This window comes from Ornithorhynchus anatinus, chromosome 12 (genome assembly GCF_004115215.2).
Source record: "Ornithorhynchus anatinus isolate Pmale09 chromosome 12, mOrnAna1.pri.v4, whole genome shotgun sequence".
Classification (NCBI taxonomy): domain Eukaryota; kingdom Metazoa; phylum Chordata; class Mammalia; order Monotremata; family Ornithorhynchidae; genus Ornithorhynchus; species Ornithorhynchus anatinus.
The window spans coordinates 16,929,732-16,950,031 of record NC_041739.1 but is presented as its reverse complement, the minus strand read 5'-3'; the positions used below and the strand labels follow the sequence as shown (position 1 = coordinate 16,950,031).

The 20,300-nt window shown below is 39.2% G+C and overlaps 1 long non-coding RNA gene across 1 annotated transcript in view; it reads left to right on the top strand.

Annotated features, from left to right (window-relative positions):
- Window positions 1-825: 825 nt before the first annotated feature.
- Window positions 826-20,300, top strand: part of LOC114815417 — a 32,209-nt gene continuing 12,734 nt past the window's right edge. The window contains exons 1-2 of the long non-coding RNA XR_003763177.2: window positions 826-1,000; window positions 18,327-18,458. This is a non-coding gene — a long non-coding RNA (uncharacterized LOC114815417). The remainder of the gene's footprint in view (window positions 1,001-18,326; window positions 18,459-20,300) is intronic.

Genomic DNA, 20,300 nt, shown 5'->3' with positions numbered 1-20,300 from the left:
GAATGAATGAATGAACAAATACTACAATTATTATCATTAAGAGAAGAGCTCTGTTCTCTGGGTAACTCCCAGCACTGAAGTTTTAATTGGGAAAGACCTTTCTCTTTCCTTACTTTCTCATCTCTGATAACATGACTCGCAGGGCCTTGAGTCCTGCTCATTTTCTCACCTTTACAAAAGAGGTGATAGGTAAGGAATGGCTTAATTTAAAAGAATAACACTCCTATCAATCAATCGATGATATTTATTGAACATTTACTGAGTGTAGGGCACTGTTCAAAGTGCATGGAAAAGTATAACACTCTGAATCCTCTAACTGAAACCAGTGGACTCAGATTCTGCAATCCCTCTCTTGTTTGTATTTCTTTTCTGTGTTGTAACCACACCCTTCAACCAAGTCCTCTTTTGTTGGCTCTTTTTTGTCTCCAGACAGCTTCTCTCCTCACCAGAATTGATTGTTGGAGGGGTAGCTAGGCAACCCAAAAGAAGCTATTCTGGTCAGGTGCCTTGTGTTTTTACCTCCAACGAGCCTCATTTAAGAATTAACCTTAACCAATTCACGGCTCTAAGGGAGACTGTTTTCCTACCCATATCCCTAAATCAGGTAATCACAGCCCAGCATGACACAAATGATATCAGATGCTTCTCATCGCCTGGTATGTTTGTGTGTTCTCAGCTCCCTTCCAGTCAACCAAACTCCAGTGAGTGAACTCAGAATCACATCTGATGCCTTTCCAGCCTGGAGCCACACTGTGATTCAGGTAATGGGTGATTAATAATATTCTTTAAAAGTCTGTCCAGAAGAACTCTGATTAGCTAGGACGTTGCCAGCAATGAAGCTGTTTCAATCTTTGGCACGAGTGGTTCCTCAATTTTCTTCCTGAAGATGGTGATGATTGTGGGATTTTTGAGATTCTATTGCATCTCTTTGGTGGTCCACTTGTTGAGAAAAAGCTTATGAAAGCAGGTGGATGCTCTTTATTCTTGTAGATCTCAGCAGGTATGTGACCAAGGCCAGGGAGTTTGCCACATTTCAGGTCTCTGACTCTTAATAGTGACTTTAACTCTTAATGGTGACTTTTTCAATTATGAGGAATAGTTCTAAGTTTTGACATGCTGGTAGAAGTGTTCTGAAGAAATCTTTTAGCCACTTCTTCAGGGATTGCTCCTTGCCTGAGAGAAGACATTGTTTTTCTTCAGAGATAATGTGCTATCGCTCTTCATTATTGGTCATCAGTTGTAGCAGTTACTTTCTGTGGATGTAAGTCAAGACAGAGTTTCAACTCTACCGTGCTCTCCCAAGTACTCAGTATAATAGTTTGCCCACAGTAAATGCTCAATAAATTCCTTCTTGGACACTCTCTCTGGCTGTAATGTAGGAGACCTTCCTTGAGTAATTCAACTGAACATTTTACTTAAGTTTCAAATAATTACTAAGTATTTATTAGAACCAATTATGGAATGTACTAGTCATGTAATTGCTTAACTCAGATCTACATGCATGAAAGTGCTATAAAGTCATAATTCACAGTGTTTTGTGACCTCATGTATTATGAAATAGAGTGGGTGACTAATGTAGGCCTAAAATTGGAATTTTAGAAATATCAGGTTTCAATTCTTGTCAGTTTAATAGTGTAAAACTGCCAAATACGATTTTATGACTTAGTACTTTTTTGGATATGAATGGCTCTTTTTTCCTAGAACTAGAAAAACGAATTGTCTCTATAGTTACTCTGATAGGGATTCAGAAAACACCTCAGGAATTGAACAGATTGCTAGTTTCAGTGCTGGTTTAGGCAAAGGGGAAAATGAGTTTGGATCACTAATTACTGCCTTAAAAGCTTGCTGATGCTTTGAAAGTTTTCTTTGAAATGTTGAGGTTCTTTAAAATGAAGGCAATATTGATGGAGGGATAATGACTGTAAGATGTTTTTATAGGCTGCCTTCCTAGAAAAGCCACCACATACCTTGGTTGAGTTGAATGGAAAAGCTCAAGGACAATATAATCTAAAATTGACCGTCAATTCACAACTATGATAGGGATTTAAATATGTGACTGCAATCTTTAAGCATTGCACTGACATAAAAAAGACAAATGTTGAGCTTTCATATTTCATGCTTGGGGAGTTTTAGGGTAAGGAAGAAAATTTAGTATTTATTCACTTTGTGGCACATTCAAGATGTCTGAGTCTGCAGTGAAATAGTTTTTAATTATTTTTCTTTTATTTATACTGCCTGCCTGAAATGGAATGACTTTGTGTATTGAATTTCCAGAGAGGTCTTCAATGGGATAAAACTGAATCTAACCTAAGGGACATAAAGGGATTGTTTCAATAAGCCAGCATGAAAGATATTGAGCACCTCCCCACACTATCTGTAACCATTTTCTCTACTATAGAGTTATTTGTCTCATTAATTTAATTTCAATATATGCCCCACTGTTCTTTGTTATCATTTGCCTGGAAAATATGAAAAAATACAACAGAATTTTATTCATAAACAAATTACATATATAAGAAAGTAAAATGAATACAACAATTCAGAATAAATACAGAAATAATATATTCTAAGGAAGAGCAGTTAGGTTTCAAAGCAGTGTGGTTTAATGGCAAGGGTGTGGGACTGAGATCCAGGAATTCCAGGTTCTAGTCCTTGCTCTGCCACTTGTGTGCTGTGTCACCTTCAGTAAATCACTTAACTTTTCTGTGCTTCAATTTTCTCATCTGCAAAATGCAGGTAAAATAACTCTTTCCCTGCCCTCTTTGACTCTGAGTTCCATTTGGGAAAGGGACTTAGCCCAATCTGATTATCTTATATCTGCCACAGTGCTTAACACAGTGCTTGACATGTAATAAGCCTTTAATAAATATCATTGTCATTATATGAATTATCAATGTCATACAAGTTTTAAATCTCTTAGGTATTATTTATCAATTCTGTTCCTAAATGAGAAACAGCTTCTTTATGGTAACTTACACTCAGTTCAGTAAGTTGTTGGATCATGTAGTTCAGGAAAATGAAGCCACAAAAAAGATTTACACCTATACTAATGAACAATGTACCATTTATCTAAAAAAAAAAGGGGGGGGGGTGTTGCTGTTTTCTTGGCACCTTTCAGAGTTTAAAGAATGTCCCAAAAATTGACTTACTGTAAAATGAGTAAAAAAACAAAAATAATGAGTTTCATTCTTTCCCTCTATGTGAACTGACTGATGTTGAAAGGATCACTTGACCATAAGTTTATTTTGTGTAGGAAACATGTCTCCCTACTCCCCTAAGCACTTAATACAGTGCTCTGCATGTAGTAAGAGCTCAATAAATACCACTGATTGATCCAAAGTGGGGAAGGATTTTTTTTTAGTAAAGCTGGACATAAATATTCATTTATTGAGCACATAGAACAGTGCCTTGCACTCAGTAAGCACCTGGGAAAATACAGCAGAAACAATACACCCATTCAAAGGCTTTGAATATTAGAGAAAAGCAGCTTGACCTAGAGGATAGAAAATGGGCCTGGGAGTCAGAAGGACCTGGGTTCTAATCCCAACTCTACCACTTTGCTGTGTGACCTGGAGCAAGTCACTTACCTTATCAGATACCTCATATGTAAAGTGTATGACTGTGCTTTTTGCCTCACCCACTTCTCAGACATTTTCAATGCCCACCCATTTCTCTCCATACCAAGTTGAAACTCCAGCTTGGCTCCAGTGAGCTCTCTCTCCTCCTACTTTTCCACTCTCTTCTCTAATTTCACCCTGACTTGCTTTCTTCATTCCTCTCCAGATCACCTATTCACTATGCCTCATTCCCATCTCTCTTACCTCTAACCATTTGGTCTTCTCCTACTTGGAACTCCCTCCCCCTTCAAATATTACTGGGTACAGCTCTCAATCCATCAGTTACATTTATTAAGCACTTACTGTGTGCAGAGTACAGTATAACAGGGTTGTAGATATGTTCCCTGTCCACAGCGAGTTTACAGTCATATCTTCAAAGCCCTTTATACATCATAGCTCCTATAAGAGGCCTTCCCAGATACAACTCTCTTCTTGTCAATTTCTATCCCTCAACTACTAGCTCTGAATTTCTGTATCAATTACACTCTTTTGTACTCACAGTCACCCATAACACTGATCTACATGTCTGGCAGACTTCATTGTAATAATAGTATTTGTTAATGGTTACTATGTGTCAAGCACTGTCCTAAGCCCTGGGGTAGATGCAAGATAATCAGGTCCAGCACAGTCCCCATCCAAATCTAAGTAGCTCCCAATCTAGAAGGGAGAACAAATATTGAATGCCCATTTTACAGATGAGGAAACTGAGGCATAGAGAAGTTAAGTGACTAGCTCATGGTCACGCAGAGCAGGCAACTGATGGAGTCGGGATTAAAACCAGATCTTCTGACTCCGAAGCCCTTACTCTTTCCACTAGGTCATGTTGACTCAGTGGAAAGAGTGTGGGCTTGGGAGTCGGAGGTCATGGGTTTGAATCCCTGCTCCGCCGCTTGTCAGCTGTGTGACTATTGGAAAATCACTTAACTTCTCTGTGCCTCAGTTACCTCATCTGTAAAATGGGGATTAAGACTGTGAGCCTCATGTGGGACAACCTAATTACCCTGTATCTACCCCAGAGCTTAGAACAGTGCTCTGCACATAGTAAGCGCTTAAATACCAAAATTATTATTATAACACTTTTCCCTCTTCCTCCTATCTGTAAATTATTGTCTTTCCCCAGGTAGATTATAAGCTTTTTGAGGACTCGGAGTTTCCCAAGTGCTTTTTTTAACACTATTTGTGAAGAGATTATTATGTGTCAAACACGGTTCTAAGCACTGTTCTGGGTGGTCTAAGTTAATTAGGTTGTACACAGTCCCTGCCCCTCATGGGGATCCCAGTTTAAGTAGGAGGGAGTGCATAATAATAATAATGTTGGTATTCGTTAAGCACTTACTATGTGCAGAGCACTGTTCTAAGCGCTGGGGTAGATACAGGTTAATCAGGTTGTCCCACGTGAGGCTCATAGTTAATCCCCATTTTACAGATGAGGTAACTAAGGCACAGAGAAGTTAAGTGACTTGCCCACAGTCAGCTGCCAAATGGCAGAGTCGGGATTCAAACCCATGACCTCTGACTCCCAAGCCTGGGCGCTTTTCACTGAGCCACATTGCTTCTCCTTGCATAAGCGCTCAATAAATATTATAGATTAATATTGTGCTCCCCCAAGCAGTTAGGCTTAGGCTCCATAAATGCTCCCAAAGTCATTAATTGATAAGCCCAGAGGATGGAAGCAAAATACACAGCAGCTAACTCACGGCAATTGCATTCAACCCCCTGAAGAGTTGCATGAGGGGCTGACTAACCCAGCCACCTCTAGAGTATTTTATAAACAGGAGACATTTGTAGAGGACAATTTTCAGCTGGAAGCAGAAGATGCTGCATGTGCTTAGAAAATGGCAATATAATGAGCTACACTTCAACCACAGTGACATAAAGAAAAGGCATGAGTAAGGAAAGAAAATGTTTAAACTATTATTAAGTAATCAAGTCTGACCACCAGAGGCCAGTGCAGATTTATTAACCAGACCCATTCATTCAGCGTGACATTAAAGGTTTATCCTGGAATTACTTTTACTTTTCTGCCATTCTCCCTTGGGAATTTGGTCCTTAGTTATTTCCTCAAGATTTTTTTTTTTAACTCAGAACACACCTCTGTAAAATAGGGTTTACTAGTTCCTCATTTTCTTTTTATTTCTAATATTGAGATTTCACTGACTGTCTCCTTTTAGGGACTTACATTATTCTCGTAACACGTAACGCCACATTTTCAGACTAAGAAATGTATTAACTTTGAGAATTTCGACAAAGAGGCTGAAAGAATAAGGTGTTTATTCAGCGGCCGAGTGTTGGTTTGGGAGGTACGGAAACCTACTTTCCATCTTCAGGAACTCTGTAGTGTCAAGGTAAAAAGTGATGGCAAGGAAAGGCATAGGAGGAATCACAGTTGTCATGAACCAATGTCAAAATTGTTGATACACAGAAGGTTCAAGGGCCATAATGGCTCCTAAGTCTAAGAATTCTCCTCTTTCTCAAGACTTTTTAGGTTACACTCTCCTCCCTCTGGACTGTGAGCTTGTTATGAGAAGGCAATATGTCCATGAACTTTGTTATATTGTACTCGCCCAAGTGCTTAATAATAATAATGTTGGTATTTGTTAAGCGCTTACTATGTGCAGAGCACTGTTCTAAGCGCGGGGGTAGATACAGGGTAATCAGGTTGTCCCATGTGGGACTCAGTCTTCATCCCCATTTTACAGAGGAGGTAACTGAGGCACAGAGAAGTGAAGTGACTTGCCCCCAGTCACCCAGCTGACAAATGGCAGAGCTGGGATTCAAACCCATGATCTCTGACTCCCTAGCCCGGGCTCTTTCCACTGAGCCACCCTGCTTCTCTAATATAGTGCTCTGCATTCAGTAAATGCTTAATAAATACGATTAATGATTGCTAGGATCAAATGTCCAGGCTATTCCTTGAACATCTGCTTCCACCCAATACATAGCATTATTGTTAAATGGAATAAATAGTTTCTGCTATGCCATTAGGTTTCCTCTGTAAATGTCCTGCGTATTGGAATTGCATGAAGGTGGGGGAAACCTGGGTCATCTCATAGAGAACTTGGATAGAAGAAGGTTCCTAACTCTTCCCTTCTTCAGTCCCTTGTGCCACGTGCACAGATGGAAAGATTTTATCATTAGGGATGTGTCAATAGCAGGCAAAGTGTGGATCATTTTAATGGTTGGTTCTGGCTTCTGGCAGTGGGATCCTGTTTAGAGTTTGTCTCTGTGTTTGACGAGAATCCATGTGAGCAGAAAGTAAACATTGTGGTGTGTAATGGAAATGAAAATGAAAGATCTACAGAATTCTATAATGAATTTAAAATGACTCTTTCATCTTAAGTAAAAATTCATCCCCTACTTTATGATTTTTTTCCATTCTATATTTGTTAAAATTTTACAGAGCTATATGAAGAAACCAAAATATTATCAATTTAAAAAACAATGCGGCAGTGGGAAAAACAGGAGAGGGAAAGGGGGCACTGAAATGGGTCAGAAGTAAGGAGCAGGGAAGTAGATCAACTGGTCGATCGTATTTATTGAGTTCTTACTGTGTGCTAAGTGCTTAGAAGAGTACAAAACAGCTGAGTTGGTAGACAAATTCCCTGCCCACAACAAGCTTACAGCCTAGAGGGAGAGGCAGGCATGAGTCTTTAATAACTGTGCCATTTCTCAAGTGCTGCTATGTGCCAAACAGTACTGAGCAACAGGATAGACCCAAGATAATCAGGTTGGACACAGTCTCTTTCCCTTGTGGGGCTCACGGTTTCAGTAGGAGGGAGAACAGATATTGAGTCCTCATTTTGCAGATGAGGAAACAGGCACAGAGAAGCTAAGTGATTGGCCCATGGTCACATGGCACGCAGTGGCAGAGCCGCGATCACCATAAATTTGAACTGGACTTTATGGAGGTCCAGCTACAGGATAAGGGAAGTGTGAAAAAAGGTGACTGAATTCCCTGAAAGAGGAGATGGGAAGCCATGAGGACGAGCAAACAAAAATGGACTTTTTCTCTGCCTAAGAGATGGTCATTATCTCTAACCTTTCACCAAGCCCCTGCACCTCCCAGATCTGAGGGAGGAAGATTGGGACATATTTAGATTTTACAGCTTTATGAGAGGAGATGAGAAATAGACAATGTGATCATCTCTGACAGGAAATTTAGCTACTTTCCATTCTGCTATTTATAATCTTTTCCACTGGACACTTGGTCCCATTACTTCTGCTGTGTATCTTACATTTAAAAATGGTCTTTATAAGAAATGTTCTTCAGGTCCTTAGTTTCAGCAAAATACTTTAAATTTCAATCAAGAGATTTCATCCTAGGTTTCCTAATTTTCCTATTAATCATCATTCAATTAATGTCATTTATTGAGCACTTACCATGTGCTGAGCACTTTACTAAATGCTTTGTAGAGTATGATACAACAGTTAGCAGACACATTCCCTGCCCACAGTGAGCTTCAAGTCCTAGAGGTGTAGACGATGGAGCCTCGTGACGATAAACCCAGGCTTTCCTCCTGAAATTATTTTATTGTCTACAGGTCTTTCACAGCAGAAGAGTTTTACTATCCCTTCAGTGTACCATCTTTAGTTTCGGGTCACTGCTCTCTTTTTTGTGGTATTTGTTAAGCACTTGTTAAGTGTCAAACAGTGTTCTAAGTGCTGGAGAAAATACAGTGAATTGGGTTAAACACACTCCTTTGATTGTGCCCTTTTCTTCAATTACCTGAATGTATTCTTGTCTTTTCTGTGATTTACAGTCAATGCCCCCATACTTCTAGCCTGTTTGCCTCTTAATCAATCTACCAGTGGTATTAACTGAACACTACTGTGTGCCAAACATGTACTAAGTTTATAAAGAGATGACATTATAACAGAGTTGAAAAGCACATTCCCTGCCCACAAGGAGTTTCTCCTTTTTATCTTCTTTTGTTTCAATAATAATTACTTGCTCAACATGCAGCTCACTGTGGTCAGGGAACATGTCCACCAATTTTATTATATTATACTCTCCCAAATGCTTAGTTCAGTGCTGTGCACATAATAAATGCTCAATAAATATGATTGACTGATGTCCTGAACAGCCATATTCAGGTATTGTCTGCTGCTTACCACTGCAGTCCCAGACTAATTTCTAATCTAATGGAAGGGAGATTAATAACCTGCTCTTGTATTGTCAAAATCTAGCACAGTTCATGTGGAAAAATATTAATTTGGACCTGGGGAGGTGAGACAAATGGTCTTTTGTGTAGCCCTTGCTCATTACAGTCCTGATTATAATCATATGATAATGGCAATCGTGCCTTAAGGTTACATGACTTTTTTTTATTTTCCCAAGAGTTTGGCAGTGGGAAGTAGGGGAAGGCATTTGTATCACCCAGATGGATTCAATTAATCCAGGAGGACAGCTGCTTGAAGATTCTCAAAATGCTACTGGGGCTATTCCTCACAGCTTCCAACTTTTCAACCCACCATCACCTCCTTACTGCTTTGCTTAGGCCCTGGGGAACTAACTGGACTCTGGGGACTAGCCTAAATCAATCATTTCAATCAGTGCTTACTGTATGTAAAGCACTGTAATAAGCATTTAGGAGAGTATAATATGTTTGAGTAGCTAGACATGATTCATCCAATCTGGCAGCAGTGAGGAAGGACAGAAATGGGAAGAGCGGGGGGTTTGGTAGAAAAATCAGAGATTCTCCATAGTGAGAGAGACAGAGAGAGCACATGAGAGAGAGAGAGAGAGAGTATGTGTATGTGTGTTTAGGTAGGTAGGGACTGGGGAGATTTCCTGGGATAGGCTTGCAGGCAAAATTACTCTTCTACAGAACCCAAACAGTCTGAAAACCATTTCAGGGGAAGAACTCAGATTTGCTCTGTATGGAATTGTGACTACAGTTTGTTTGGAAATAAAATGCTTAGTAGACATAGCCACTACATTCCTTTAATTTCCTACTCTGATTTATCTCCTCCTAAAAGAATACTGGGTTACTGTTAATGTTTGAGCTTCTCCCTAGAAGTGAGTCAAGCATCTTTGGAAGGATCTTTTGGGGTTAGTTCTTTAAATTTAGGAAACAGCAGCCAACTGTCTTCAAAGAGTAAATGGCCTTCCAGAGTTAACTAAGCATTCAGGAAGTAGTTCAAATACTATAATCTGCCTCATTACTTTTAATTGAAAATTTTTTATGATTAGCATAAATAAACCCAAATAAACTGAAGTATCTTATCAACATTTTCCATTTTTTCCTATTAAGAACTTGGGCATTGAAAATTTAATGAAATCTCTTGGTATAAGTAGGTGGAAGGAATCAATCAACACCTTCTTTCAGTGCTAAGGAAATTAAATTAACTGCCCAAAAGGTAGTTAGTTTTTATTGAGGCTATTTGTAAAATAAAATAGCTTCACTAATGTGGGAGTAATTATTACAACTGAAGAAAGTGTTAAACTTTTGAAGCAGCATATGAAGATAGAAGCCAGTATAATTTCCTAATGACTTAATAGGAAAGCTGATTCATGAGATATTAGAATGTTATTACTTTTTTTAAGACAATTCTCTATGAGTGGGTCAGAAAGTCTAATCAAGTGGCTGTCGGATGGGCAGATAATGTGTCTATTGTTATATTGTACTCTCCCAAGTGCTTAGTACAGTAAACACTCAGTAAATATGATTGAATGAATGGAGTAGGAATGGTAGGAATAGTAAGATAGGGATGGTAGGAGGAAGAGGGGATAAACCCCTTTTATCCCTCATAGTCTGTGAGCCTCTCGTCGGATAAGGACCCTGTTCAACCTGATTGTCTTGTAATAATCAATCAAGAAATGGCATTTAATTGAGCGCTTACAGAGAACTAACTGTACTACATCCTTGGAAGAGTACAATCCAAGAGAGTTGTTAGACAGGTTTCCTGCCCACAGTGAGCTTAGAGTAGTACCCCAGCACTTAGCAAAGAGTAAGTGCTTCACAAATACCACAAGTACTCCTGGAAACCCCTTCTAATGTTTCTTACTTTATATGAAATTACTCTGGCTAAAGAACCTGTAGCACCCAGAGAAGAAAATTACTCATACTGTTAAAAGAAAGAAAATTGTGTCCAGTGTTTAACAGATAGATTTATGGCTGTTTTAGAAACATAATTTTGTAACAGCCTCTCTGTGACTTAAAGTTCAGTGGTCTCAACCTACAAATATTTTATTAACTAGTATGTCAGTTTATTGTTCTTCATAAATATTTGCTTTATACGAATCTGACTGAATAAATGTCATCCAAATAGAAGAAAGCAATAAAAGCAGTGATTTCAGTAGGGCCCTTGAAGATGGGGATGAACTGAAGTTTGGCAGATTTGAAGGGAGAGAGAATTTCAGACAGACGAAGGCCATGATCATTCTATGGATGACTGATTATCAGGAGCTGGGAGTTAGGAACAGGAGATTCAAGACAAGGAAGAGTGTGAAGATGAGCTGGGTTATAGGAGTAGAGGGGGACTAGTTAAGAGAAAGAGAGCTGATAGTGTTTCTTAAAGCCAATGATCAGAGAATTCTGTATCATACAGAGAAGAATAGGCAAACACTGGAGTCTTTTGAGGCGTGAAGAGATGTGTGTACTGAATGAAGTTCTAGGCATCAGAGTGATATGTGGAGTTTAAAGGGAAGAGACTGGAAGCACAGACCACCAGGGTGGTGACTTTTTAAAATGTAGAGTAAGGGGCAGATTTTGGAAATGATTACAAGGAAAAATGGACAGGCTTTAGTGATAGAATGAATGCTGAGAGCTGAAAGAAAGCAAGGAGTCATGGATAATTCTAGACATAAGGTACCTTCCTATTTCTAAAGATTCTAATTTGCAGGTGAGCCAGAAACAGTAAGAGTAAAATGTTTCAATCATTTTCCATCTTAGTGAAATTGGTTTAGACCATGGATATTTTTTTTTTTATTCTGGAGATTACAACATGAAATACTGTATATTTAGGTAGCACAGGCAAACTCCTATTAAGGTTGAAAAAGAGATTCATATTAAGACAGAAAACCTTGTGAGAGTAGTAACAAATAACAACAAAGTTTAATGACAGGCATAAAGCCTCTAGCCTCAAGATAACTCATTAAATAAGGGTACATATGTTTTAGCCCCATTTAAAGGCATAAGGGTTGATATTATTTCAAGATCAAGATAATTCTAAAAGTCTGCCCTGGCAGATAATCAGTACCACTGGTATTTCATAAAATCACAAAAGTTATTATAAAACTATTTTTGATTCATAAAGCACACTAAATGACAATGTTTGAACAACTTGTTCATCTCTTAGCTACTATCTTTTTGAGGATTGGCTGGGGAAGACTTCAATATCATGTATTGAATATGATACATGAATATCATGTATCAATATCATGTTTCAGAGAAGCAGCGTGGCTCAGCGGAAAGAGCACGGGCTTGGGAGTCAGAGGTCATGGGTTCGAATCCTGGCTCTGCCACTTGTCAGCTGTGTGACTTTGGGCAAGTCACTTCACTTCTCCATGCCTCACTTACCTCATCTGGAAAATGGGGATTAAGACTGTGAGCCCCATGTGGGACAACCCGATTACCCTGTATCTACCCCAGTGCTTAGAACAGGGCTCTGCACATCGTAAGCGCCTAACAAATACCAATGTCATTACTATTATTATGTACTGAAAATATAATGGGAGAAGATGAAAATATTCATAAACACTATGGCCAACATCACCCTAGATGTGTCTATAAATCTTGGAGCCATTTCAACTCTTCAAGAAAAAGGTGGAACTGCTGCTGCCTTTCTTCGGACACCTTCCGCCTCTGTTGCCCCAGCCTAGCAATGACCTTTCATTTCAAGGTCAAAGAGGCTGATTATTTTCTGGAGAAAGAGGTACACTGATTTTGTAATGGATCTTTCATTCTGTTGGTTCCTACCCAGATAAATCTAAAGAGAGAAATGAGGGAAAGTAATTAAATCCCCACACCCCCTGCAATGGGGGAAATGTCTACACTGTCAGTGTTATCAGCTGTGTGACTTCAGGCAAGCCACTTAACTTCTCTGTGCCTCAGTTTCCCCATCTGTGAGCCCCACGTGGGAGAGAGACTGGGTCCAACCTGATTATCTTCTATATATCCAAGCACTTAGTATAGTTCCTGGCACAGAGAAAGTGCTTAGCAAATACCACTATCATCATTATTATTATTTTGAACATATTCATCAAATAATCCTCACATGCTTCATTTCACCCTGATATGGTAAATATCATCTCTGTGAATAGAATTAGTTCTTCTCTTTTCTAGCTGAATCTTAAGGAATTTGCTACAGCTTACAGAATGTTGGTAGAGATTGTAGCAAGCCCTCGATGCATCAAGCACACATTCAGTCCACATTCAAACCCTCCCAGCTTTAGTTGAAGTCTGTATCAGCCTATTCGCCCAGCAGAAACTCAGTTCACCATAATTTTATTTTGTGTGATATTTAAAAATGTACAAAGAAGTTTCATTTCCCTTGGGATAGGTCTCTGAAAAATATTTATAATTTACAAGATATAAATAATAGTTTCACTGTTTTTCTGTTACTGCCCTGTGGTGCATAAGCAATACTAAAAACCAAACTATTGAAAATGTTAGTGCTGAAAATATATTGCCATTTAAAAGGCTGGTGCAGATATGACCTTTCACAGAATTTTCCATTAAAATGTAAATATGAGAAAATGGAAAAAATCTGATTTACTGCATTCTTCTTATTGTTCAGCATATTCTAGGAGGAAGCCTACTGTCACTGTCTCTGCTATCTGATTGGAGCTCATTTGGATACATTCTCCCAGCTCCTGTTTCAGGGTGAAATCAAGAACTTTTAGTGACTGTCATTTTTGATATCCTTTCAAAGATGTCATCTTCAAATCCTTCTGAATGTAATTAACTGAAAAATGTCCTTAGGCATTAAAACTTTTATCAAGATCCCCTAGACTCTGCCTAGCTCTTTAATCTATTGCTTATTTTGATATATTAGAAGACAAACTACCTCAGGTAGGTGAGGAATTAATTCCAGATGAATTGCTTCAGCATTTCCTGCTTCTGAGGCACATCTGGTTTTAGAAAATGGGTTTTAAAATTGTCTAATCCCTACCAATCTGGGTGATGGGATTTGTTTCTATTGGTATTGCTTCTGTTGGCTTCTCCCTAGCCCCAGGAAAATTTCAGAGTTACATTGCCTGGATGCCTTCTTTGAAGAACTGCCCTTGTGATCAGAGTGGTTTTGAAAAACAAGAATCTGCTTGCTGAGTACTGACATGGTGCAGAGAACTCTACAAAATGGTTCTGCTGCTCCACTGGGAAGCAGCATGGCTTATGGATAGTGCACGGGCCTGGAAGTCCAAAGGACCAGGGTTCTAATTCCGGCTCTACTACTTGTCTGCTGTGTGACTTTGGGCAAGTCGCTGCACTTCTCTGTGCTTCAGTTACCACATCTGTAAAATGGGGATTAAGATCTTAAGCCCCATGTGGGACAGGGACTGTGTCCAACCTGATTAGCTTGTACCTACCCTAGCGGCTTAGAACAGTGCTATCACATAGTAAGTGCTTAACAAATAGCATCATCATCATCACTGTGAGACTTGCAAGATTGTCCAGGGTTTCATTTTTGTTTGTTTACAAGCATCTGCTCCCCAGATTGTAGGCAAGGGAATGTGTCTATCAATTCTGTTGTAGAGTACTTTCCCAAGTATTTAATACAGTGCTCTGCATGCTGTAAGCATTCAATAAATACCATTAAGTGATTTCTTTTGCAAGACTCACCACCTGGAGATGCAAAAATATCCCATTTCACTTATCCTAGTCTAAAGGAGTAGAAGAGTTGAGGGAGATATTTAGATTCCATTGTAGTCATTGTCACTACTGAGGACACCCCCAGATTTTGTACATTGAAGAAAAGCAGGGGGTGAAATTATTAAAAGGATATAACTAATCATTTGATGCCATTTAAGAATAATAATAATGACCATTATTACTATTATGGTGTTTAGTAAGTGCTTACTGTTTTCCAGGCACTGGAACACAACACTGGGGTGGTTATAAGCAATTTGGACTAGACACAGTCCCTGTTCCACATGGGGCTCACAGACTCAATCCCCATTTTACAGATGAGGAAACTGAGGCAAAGAGTAGTGAATGATGTACCCAAGGTCACACAGCAGACAGGGGGTCGAGCTGGGATTAGAACCCACAAACCTTTGATTCCCAGGCCCATGCTCTATCCACTACACCATGCTGATTCTCTAAGTACCATTAATTGCCTTTTTCTTGTGAGGCAAAAAATACTGATATATTTACATGGTAATGTTTCCCTATTATGTTGTTCAGCATTAAATAAATTTTCATTAGGAGAGAGAGAGATGTCATCTTAATCTTTTTTGATCACTTTAGTAATAAACCTGAGAAGTCTAGACAGCAAAGTTAGGCACTTATGTGACTTCTCTGAAATGTCAGAGGGAATAAATTGTGCTGCACAGAAAGTCCAGATAACAATGGCAATGATGAAAATATTTAACTCTCTGTGATAGTTTGATTCATTTTTCAGAATTCCCTTTCCTTTACTACTGAATAGGACCTTGGGATTTTCTATTCCCAACCTTTTCATTTGTTTCAGAGATTTTCCATGCATCTTTACTTCAAACTGGTTTCACTAGGTTGGAAAACTAAAAAGGTTTATAATTCTGTTCCTTCTGTTCCTTTAAAATGCACTGCAAGATTCATTCTCTTTCTAGACTAGGCGAGTGGAGGGTGTTAATTCATGCCGGGCTCTTTATGAACAAGGGAAGAGATGGTTCCCTCACCCTTTTTGCCCATCTTACTTCCTCTCTCCCTCTCCTCCCTCCACCCACCCCTGACAAGTGCATAGGAAGGCTCCAGGTGGTGCCAGGAAAGAGTGGAGGAGAGCATCAGTTGACTTCTTCCTTTCCCTCAGAAATAAGGCTGAGCCCTAATTTCTTTAGCAAATGCACAACCATAGGTCATTGAATGAATCTGAATCCATTTCCAAATCAAAGGAGCTTTCTCCTTACCTAGAAACTGTTTTGATTTTGAGTGTCTAATTTTAAATGCAACTGAATTAAAAAAACAGAAAAATTATTGTCTAAGGGACAGGGATCCTATCAAATTCCCACATATATATTCTCTCCAAGTGTTCAGTGTTCTGCATATAGTAAGCATTTAATAAACACTATGACTACTAACATTTATTTGCACTCCCATCCATTCATTTAATTGTATTAATTAAGCCCTTACTGTGTGCAGAACACTGTACTAAGCCGTTGGGAAAGCACAATGCAGTGACAGTGACAATCCCTGCCCGTAACAAGCTCACAGACTAGAGGGGGGCTGGACTGGATAGAAAATGGATGGAAACTAAGTCAGCACAGACATGACTTTCCAAGTCCACAGAGTTATTTTTCCCATGACATCTTTTTCTACTCCATTTTGATTAGGCTGTTCAAAACTAGGACACTGAGGCATCATACAAAGCCAGAATGCCTCCACTTCCTAACAAGCAATAATGAGTGTGAAGGGAGGAGTAAGAAAAGAGTTCTCTAGAATCCTTTGGTACCTAGACTGAGCAGCTTCCAAAAATGACTAGCCCAGACATAGATATTCTATCATTTAAATGAGTCACTCCAAGACCCTCAGTATACAGAAAATCTTCTGGATAAAGGAGAAAATACGGTCAACAAAACATTACTTATTTATATGGCCTATTTTAAAATGGTAATAAATTAAGCAAATATCCAACTTTCCTATGGATGTGTCTAACAGCTCAGAGTATCACAACTAGGATCTTCATTGCTCTCCGATCAGACACAGTTTGGTAAGAAGTGAGGAAAAAATTAAAGGAAAGTGAAGCAATGAAGAGGGGTGGCGAGTTTGTGTGTGTGCATTAATGATTGGGGGAGGGAGGGAGAAAATGCACCCTGTAGGAATTAAATTGAAAACAACTGAGAATCTGATTCAGTTTGATGCTTTTCCCCACCCTCCTCCTTATCACTTTCTGAGTCTTTGATAAATTACCAATGTTTCTTCTCTTTCACTGACTGTCATGTTTCACCTCTAGAGAAGATTGAACCTGCCAGTTCTGAGCTGATTCTGGAATAACGGCAGGCTTTGGGCACACAGGAAGCAACAACCATCTTCCCCATTATGGTGCTTACACTGGTAGTTCCAGCGTAAAACACTGAACTGGCAATGAATCAGTAGGAAACCTTCAGATGACACTTCAGACTGGTTCAAACTGAACATTTCACTGTAAACGTTATTTCAGGATAGTCAGGCTCTTAGAAGAAAGAGACCTTTTCTTCTTTTTCTTTTTTTATGGTATTCATGAAGTGCTTATCATGTGTCAGGCATTGTTCTAAGAGCTGGAGTAGGTACAAGATAATTAGATTGGATGCAGTCCATGTCTCACATGGGGCTCACAATCTTAATCCCCACTTCACAAGTGAGGTAACTAAGGCCCAGTGGTTTGCCCAAGGTCACACAACAGGCAAGTGGCGAAGCAGAGATTTGTCCTCAGCTTGAGAGGGCTGAGGAAATAAACTTTCCCTCTTACAGAAGATAGACCTGGGGAAGTTTTTTTAAAAATATAAATCTTCAGATCAATCTTAAGGTGCAAATTCAAGAAGACCTTGTTCATTTGTACCAAATCAATGTGAAAGAAGGAACATCATTTGTAGATGTAAAATTTAAAAGATTAAAATATATATTCAAAGTTATTCAAACCATCAGCACTGTAATTACTCCATTAAGATTAATTTAATCTCACAGATTTTGACTGTTTCACAAAATGTTATTTTATTAAACAAGCTCTTTCATTATATGTAGTCAGGTTTTCAAAAAAAAAATTAGGTTGGAGTTGCATTTTTATGTTTTGGTGAGTCATTCCAAATCCGAAGGAGGCACATAAGCCATACATGTGAAAAGCCAAGTCCTCTCTCTGTTGTGACTTCACCCTCGCAAAACATTTCACTCGAAAAAGTCTGGGAGTTCAGTATTCCAGCTGACCTCTCTCTCAAAGGTAAAAGTGAAAAATTGTCAGGCTCAAAGTAACTCTTTTCAAAGTATCTGTGCAATCATTTTTCATTCCCAGTATAATTATACCTCTTTTTCTATACCTGGCAGTTCTGAAGTAAATTGGCACTTATTCCAGTGATTTGTTCAGATACTTAGAGAGGTCAGCGTGGCCTAGTGGATAGAGTATGGGCCCGGGAGTCAGACCTGGGTTCTAATTCTGACTCCACCACTTGTCTGCTGTGTGACCTTGGGCAAGTCACTTAACTTCTCAGTGCCTCAGTTATCTCATTTGTAAAATGAGGATTGAGAATGGGAGTCCTATGTGATATAGGGACTGTGTCCATTCTGATTATCTTGTATACACCCCAGTGCTTAGTATGGTGCCTGGCACATAGTAAGCACTTAACAAATACCAGAGTATTCTCATGGAGGAGGGAACCTGGGGAAAACATCACCAAGTGGGTCTATTTTGCATAGCCATTTTAAAAGTGTTCATTCCTCCTTTCAAAATCCAGAAACCAGTATGTCAGCCCTGTTTGACAAGATAGAAAATGAGGTCCAAAGAAGTCAGGGCTAGTTACCATATATCCTGATATGCAACCTCAGCCCGAGTCAGTGTTATAGATGTAACATAGGCCTGTGTCTCTTTAATTTGGTTCAGCCTATTGAAACCTCAACTCAAACTCAAAGCCCTGTGGATTTCTTGCACGCGAATACCTTACAGACAACTTGTAGAAGACAGAATATGTGAAGGACAGCAATGAAATGCTTTCATCAGGATGGAAACTTAAAGGTGAGTTATTTTCATTTCTACCCAATTGTTCTACAAAGCACTTAAATAGCCTTTGAACAAACAGTGCCACGTACAGGAAGAACATACTTTCTATAAGTGCTATACTTTTAACTGTATGCTAAAAATCATAACTTAGTATTCACTGTGCCTGAGGGAGTTGGTTTCCGTGCTAGAATACTTGGTAATGTAGTCTACTGTCACCAAATATGAGATTACACATTGCCCGTATCTTCAGAATTTTGGGGTTCAAACTGTTTCCTGCAGCTGATCTAGATAATTGTTTCAGTAACTTTGGTCGTTCCATCATCTGGAATAACTAGGGCAAAATGTTCCAACTGTAAATTTCATTCCCATGTCTGGTTCTCTGCAGCAATGTATACCTAGCCATAAAACTGTAGCATTAATCCACATGTCTAATGCACGAATATTAAGATTGATATAATTTTAGCTTACAATTCATGTATATGATTCCTTCATTTGTATTTCAAATAGTGTAGGCTTGATCATAAACTCTTTAAAAGACACTGAATCATCTCTGTGGTGATAATTGTTGCTATTTCATGTTTTTATGACCTGATGCTCCATAGATTTTGGAAATATACCTCCTGAGGAAGAATTTTAGACTCAAATGCCTTTGCAGCACATGAAGAATAGCTTTGAGAAATTATCTGTATGTGAGGCAAAAACGATGAAAGGAGCACTCTCCATTTGATATGGATTGGGTACAAGTGACATAGATTATAGAGCTTTTAGCCCTCTGTATGTGAAACTGTCATTAGATCTTAAGTCTTCCCCATCCATCATGGTCATTATCTACTGTTGCAAGATGAGTGAAGTTTATAGATCAATGCTTCTCTTAATCACTCAGCCATATTTACTGAGTGCTTACTGTGTGCAGTACACTGTACTAAGCGCTTGGCAGAGTACAATACAAACGAGTTGGCAGACACAATCCCTGTCCACAATGAGCTTACAGTCTAGAGGATGTTGCAGTCTTACTTTCTCCTAAAAATTGGGCTGTTTTCATGGAAAAAAAAGAAAATAGAACTTTTGCCAATCCTTGTAAATGCCAGAAGAAGGCAAAAGTATAAGTTCTACCCATGAAGCTCTGAAAGTAGAATGAGGATCCCCAGAAACGTTGCACTAAAGGCAGCCTTGCTAACATTCTCACATTGTCCCAAGGTGAAATGCTCTAGCTATTAGAGTAGATCAAATGTTCGACTTCAGGGAATGTGTACAGTGCTCTGTGCACAGTGAGTTCCCTCAAACAATACACTTATTGATAGAGCTAGATAGATAAGATCAATCAGTGACTGATGACCTGATAGAGAGTCTATAAACTCTTCAAAGCAAGGAGAGGTTCATTCATTCAGTAGTATTTATTGAGTGCTTACTATGTGCAGAGCACTGTACTAAGCACTTGGGATGAACAAGTCAGCAACAGAGACAGTCCCTGCCGTTTGACGGGCTTACAGTCTAATCGGGGGAGATGGACAGACAAGAACAATGGCAGTAAATAGAGTCAAGGGGAAGAACATCTCGTAAAAACAAGAGGTGAGGGCTAGGGTTGATAGAATTTGTGAATCCTGGGCCCTGAAATGGCAACCTGCCTATAAAAGCCATGTTCTCACTGATAGTGGAATTCAGGAAGTATTGGGTTGCTGACCCAAGTGTTTGGCTCCCAAGAATCCAGGTATGATAATCCATTCAGGTACAGGGAAAAGGGAATTGTACTGTCCTGGTATGACAAGGGATGATGGAAAGTGCTTGTGACTTCACTAGTCCAGGACAAGAGTATTTTAACCACTGGGCAGCCTTGAGGAAATGGAGGAGGATGGTGTG